Source organism: Lissotriton vulgaris, chromosome 5 (assembly GCF_964263255.1).
Source record: "Lissotriton vulgaris chromosome 5, aLisVul1.2, whole genome shotgun sequence".
In the NCBI taxonomy this organism is placed as follows: Eukaryota; Metazoa; Chordata; class Amphibia; order Caudata; family Salamandridae; genus Lissotriton; species Lissotriton vulgaris.
In genome coordinates, this window is record NC_141693.1 from 27,717,237 (window position 1) to 27,723,236 (window position 6,000).

Sequence of the window (6,000 nt, forward strand, 5' to 3'; positions counted from 1 at the left end):
CAAAATTCGCCCATGCTTAACAAGGATCTATTAAAGTTTGCTACTCTCAGCATCCACCAGGGGCTCTATTCAGAGTAGAACTGGGAGACAGTGTTTTTCCAGTGATGTTCATGTTTGTTCTTCACTGTTACTCCTAATCTGTGCCTGGCCGGGAAAGCAGCTCTGAAGTGTCTGATTCTCTCTCTTTCTTACAGATCCAAGCTCAGGGGGTGAAGATCAGCAAGAAGAGAGCAACCTTTGACAGAGACAAGGAATCCATCTCTGGGGCTCCAGCAGCCTCTGCTAGAGGCACAAGAAGTAACTGCACTGTTTGTTGCTGCTCCAGAATTCCACCTCTGTCGCCCCTTCTAGCTTCCACTAGAGCTTCAGTTTTCGTGTTATTAACTTTGCCATTGGTTACAAAATGATGGGGAGGAAGATTGTAATGGAAATGTCTGAGTGTATTTCTCATATATTTTAATTGTCTGTATATATTTTGAAAATGTTTCTTTTAGATCTTCACAGGGCCAAAGGTCTAGGAGTGGCCCTCTACGGGGCTGAGCTATGGGGGATGGAAAATCTGACGGATCTAACCCTGACTGAAAACACATTTATCAGACCCATCATGAACCTGCCTGTGAATGCACCCCTCCTGCCGTTAAGGCATGATCTTGGTTTAAAACCTATAGACCGCTTCGCTATCCTCAGAGCCCTTTTGTTCTGGATCAAGGTATGGACAAGCAACACACAGGTCCCGTTGAAGGAGGTCATGGGTGAGCTGATTGCCCTGCACAAGCAAACAGGCCGCATTAAGTGGTTCAGCAAGAGCAAGGCCTGGTTTTAAAAAATAGGGTTGGGGCAGCTCTGGGAGGAACCTGGGTCCATCACCAAATCCATGGTCCCGCTCATTAAAAAAGGTTCTGGGAATTAATGGACTCGGAAAGTGTTGAACGCCTAAGCTGGGATTTTGGAATGGTGACTTCCCTTCCATGGCATCTTTCTTTGCCATTCAGCTGACGTCTCATTGAAAAGAAACGGGCACTGTGAGCAGAGGGGAGAGATGTGTACAAAGAAACAGGCACTGTTAGCAGCGAGGAGAGATGTGTACAAAGAAACGGGCACTGTGCGCAGCGTGGGGAGATGTGTACTAAGAAACGGGCACTGTGCACAGCGGGGAGAGATGTGTACAAAGAAATGGGCACTGTGCGCAGTGGGAGAGATGTGTACAAAGAAACAGGCACTGTGCGCAGTGGGGAGAGATGTGTACTAAGAAACGGGCACCATGCACAGCGGGGAGAGATGTGTACTAAGAAAAAGGCAGTGTGAGCAGCAGGGAGAGATGTGCACAAAGAAACTGGCACTGTGAGCAGCGGGGAGAGATGTGTACAAAGAAACGGGCACTGTGCGCAGCGTGGAGAGATGTGTACTAAGAAACGGGCACTGTGCGCAGCGGGGAGAGATGTGTACAAAGTAACGGGCACTGTGCGCAGTGGGAGAGATGTGTACAAAGAAACAGGCACTGTGCGCAGCGGGGAGAGATGTGTACTAAGAAACGGGCACTGTGCGCAGTGGGGAGAGATGTGTACTAAGACACAGGCACTGTGCGTAGCGGGGAGAGATGTATACAAAGAAATGGGCACTCTACGCAGTGGGAGACATTTGTACAAAGAAACAGGCACTGTGTGCAGTGGGGAGAACTGTTGCCATGGGGCTGAGCCATGCCTTTACACAGTGTTAAGTTGACATAAGCTTATTAGAAGTTTATTCAGCATTTTTCCTTTCTGCTGCCTTTTGCACACAGCACACATTGTTATAAATGTTTAGAGTTAGCAGAGTGTTTTGCTTCACACGAGAATAATATGTTTTTCTATACTATCAGCCTTGCTTGGTAAGCTATGTTGAACAGTGAGTGCCGAGGCCCTCGAGGTTACTTCAACACAGTGGTTGTTGTTCGGGCTGATCAGCGTACGTTCTAGACATAACATATATGCAGCTGTGGCCACCTCTGATTTTGGCGCGTTTAATAATGCACTGCGTAGGCATGATCACACAGACTTGGAGAACATTCGCATGCTGTGAGCTGTTGCAGAATCTGATGTGATCCATTTCTGCTAGTCCAGAGGTATGGGGCAGCCCTTGTAATCCCAAGAGACCTTCTGTAGATTTAAAATAACCTACTAGCAAGGGAGGGTGAGATATATGTGTATTTTAACCTCTTTCCATTTAGCATTGTAACATGCTTTCTCCCTTAGTATTTTATGAAATAATAACTATGCTGTTAATCTTGTTGCTTATAGTATGTTTGCTTCTATTAGCTAAGATACTTCGCATGAGAACACAACATTAGAAATAAATATTTAAAACTTGCACGTGTCTTCATTTACTCCCTGTTTTGGACTGGTACGAGAGTATAACAAAAGAATATTCATGTGTTCCACATTGCCTTGAGGTAATCTAAGTTCCATGTTCTGGGTTGTCTAATCTTTGGGGGTATGGAAGACCCAATGAGACACTGATTGCTAGACTGGTAGGGGGTTTGGGTACTAAGGTGGGTTTTGGTAAACCCTAATTCACTGAGGTTCCAAGTCTCCCTGCACAGTTCTGTGTAGGAGCAGAATCCCTGCAACACGGCCCCCTAATGATGGTGGTCTTATTACATGACGCTTGAGTAGTGCTTCAATCCGTCCTTAACCCCTTCACTATTGTTTCCGGATAATAGTAGTGTCGGACAAACCTACCTATAGTTACATAGGTCTTTTCAAGCTTGAATCTTTCAAAACGGTTTCTTTTTGAATTACTACCCAGTTGTGCTACTTCATTTTACATTGTACTTAGTCTTTTCTGTTTCTCTATGGCTAACGTTGATATACCCAACATAGTCACATTGCGGTTCGCAATTATTTGCAAGCTTATAACATTGGTTTGGAAGGCATGGCAGTTATTTTGGTGGTGAGTGCTGAGATTGCTTACCCGTTTGAGATTTTACACTCTTGGGTGATGTTTCCTGCGGTGGATGCGGCTACGCAGGTTTTTCACACTTACACTCACTCAGCCTTGCCCGTGGAATACGTTCCTTATAGGACACAGGCGATTCCGATTTCTGCATGGCAGCACCGTGTTTGGTTTGATGGCGCCCTTCCCCACAGTGTAACGGCGATTAGGCTGGGTCCATTGTCCATTCCAGGCGCATCATGGCCAGTTTTGGCTGGATTCACCCTGCATCCTCGTGCGGGTCTAGTCCTCGTTGCTGAATTACGGACCCTTTATAACTCTGATATCAGCGTTTTTCGGGCCCTAGTTCAATATATTACCTGTAATTTCCCAGGCGGGGCCCCTGGTGTGCGGCTCTTCCAGCTGGGCCGAGTGGAGTGAAGCTTAGTCCCGTGATGGTCAATGCAGTAATGGGCAAGCGTCCCCAAGATAAGGATGATATGCCTTTTTGGCTTGCATAGAAGTTTGACCAGCTGGAAGCAGTTTTTCCTAATTCGACCCCCGTAGAAAAACACAGGATTCTTACAATTAGTTTACCCAAGGACTTGGTGTCAGAAGCCAGTGACTACGAGTAATGGGGTAGGATTTTTGCGGCAGTGTACACAAGGTGCTTTGGCACTCCATCAATGGCTGTCCTCCCGACGGTCATTAAGCGTGTTCTGGACGAACACGGACCGGAGGCTGCAGTTGAGTTGGGAATGAGACTCATAGGCTCATTTGATGTAGTTTCCGGTCTGGTCCTTTCTAATATAAAGGGAGATGCGGTGAACTTTCAAGTGGCTAATACCTTACGCAAGGTCCCTGACGCCACCAAACCCCAACAGTTACAAGAATTATTACGGCGGCTTATAAAACCATTGGCCGCAATAGTTTAGGTGTCAAGCCCTTTTCCTCTAAAGATAAAAAACAAACTCAGGGTGCGAAGTCTGAAATGGACGTTCAACCCACAGCTCCAAAGAAAAATTGGAACAGAAATAAAAAACAGGGGAAACAACAACAGAAACAGGAGTCCTGTCCCCCATCCTCAGTGCCTGCGTCTACTGGGCTCGTTTATGATTTGCGCGACCACAGTACGATTAAGTTGCCTGATAGATTTCAGGTTCCTGATCAACGCTCTCCTTGTTCTTTACAGGACACATCGGCCTCTTCGCCCGGTGGTGGAAGAGGCGGAAGAGGTAGGGGTGGCCAGCAGAGTTGCGAACAGCCCCGCCCGAAAGACGGAATAGGCAAGCAGGACGATTCTTCATAGAAAAGACCCCAGTTTCAGAAAAAGAAAGTTGCCGCTTTGACAGCGAGATATGCCACAGATAGTGAGAACGCAACTTCGGAATCAGACATGGGTGCTGACGTTGTTGGACAGCGCGGCGGAGTTTACCATAGTGCGAGAGGCCCTGTGTCCACTAGTGAAGGTGACAGCGACTGACCGATATGTTGTTGTAGAGACAGCTGATACCAGAGTATCTCCCCCTCATAGGCTTTATGAAATTGTCCTTTAAATTAAAGGTGATATACAACGTACCATAAAAGGGGTATTTTGGGAAAATCTTACAACCACCTATGACATTTTGTTAGCGGAGGCTGACTGGCCCCCACCTTTTGTTCTTGCAGCTCCGAGAGGGGAGGAGGTAATCCTCCCTAGTTTCGCACAAACAGTGTCTAAGGAGCATGCGCTGAATTTTGCAGAAGAGTGGGCTAAGGCCCTTCCGCCGGCTCTGTACCGTACACACTGTGGTTGGGATAAATTTTCCCCACACCACGAGATTCCCTTACGGTCTATGCCACTGCCTCAACCTCAATATCCCATCCGGCATGAAGCTAAAGCTTCCGTTGCGGAAATCCTTGAAAAATTTGAATATCAAGGAGATTTTGAAACTTGTGTGTCACCGATGAATAACCCACTTTTTACAGTGACCAAGCCTGACGGTTCGTACTGTTTGGTATTGGATTACCACCATTTAAACTCGCATTGCTGTACCTGTGCAGTACAAAATACTCAGGGCTCTGCTTTAGTGGATGGTCTTGTGCGAAAACGGTTTAAAACCACACTTGACATATCCAACGTTTTTTTTTTGCCCACAATTTATCTGGTCTAAGTTCCCAATGGACCAGTTTCACCAGTGGCAGGAAAAAATGCCAATTTAAACGCCTGGCCATGGGCTATAAGAATAGTCCGGGTGTGTTTGCTGCCCGCATTGTCTCTCTCTTGGAGAGAGTAGACCCAGATGCATGTTCGTATGTGGATGACATCTATCTCACAGACGACGAAATTTGGGCACATCTGTGCCGCGTTGACCGCATTATTTGTAACTTTGCGAACTTCGGTTACAAATTTAACTTTGCTAAGTCTCACATTGAAGAGTACACAGTGTTGCTCCTCGGCTACGAGCTCAATATTGAAGGTCGAGGATTTGCTCCTCACTTCTTGGAGAAATGCTCACAACTGCACGCCCCTACAACACTGAAAAAAATTACAGTCCTTGCTGTTTTTTTTAAATTTTGAGCCTACTTACATTCCCAAATATGCCCAGCGTATCAAGCCATTGTATGCTTTGATACAACCTACTTTTACCAAATCGTGCTGGCTGCCTGAACATTCAGCCATTTTGCAATCTTTGCAGGCTGATCTTCCAGAATCTAAATTCTTACTGACTCGTGATAACCACACCAACCTGGTGATAACAATCATGCCCTTGGGCGGTGGGTTTCACTTACCTTACTTTTAACGAAGGTGACACAGTACCTATTGCTTACAAGACACACTTGTACACTTCGGCTGAAATGCGATTTTCCACTGTGGAAAAAGTTTTGAAAGCACTGCAAATGGCGATTCTTAAGGAACGTGCACTGTCGCAGGGAAAACACATGTTGGTTGTTAGCCCGTATCCTGCACTAGAGGTAGTGACGAAAGCCAATGTACCCAATTCTAAGGCTTTGCACCCACGGTGGATACAATGTGCTGCATCATTGACATCTCCGGATATCACATTTATTTTTGAGTTTTTGCAGTATGAGTTTGTTCATCCTGCGTGT

The 6,000-nt window shown here is 46.2% G+C and overlaps 1 long non-coding RNA gene across 1 annotated transcript in view; it reads left to right on the plus strand.

The window, feature by feature from the left end:
* Positions 1-2,346, plus strand: part of LOC147710042 (uncharacterized) — a 45,438-nt gene extending 43,092 nt beyond the window's left edge. Inside the window, exon 2 of the long non-coding RNA XR_015295606.1 lies at positions 195-2,346. This is a non-coding gene — a long non-coding RNA (uncharacterized LOC147710042). The remainder of the gene's footprint in view (positions 1-194) is intronic.
* Positions 2,347-6,000: the final 3,654 nt, after the last annotated feature.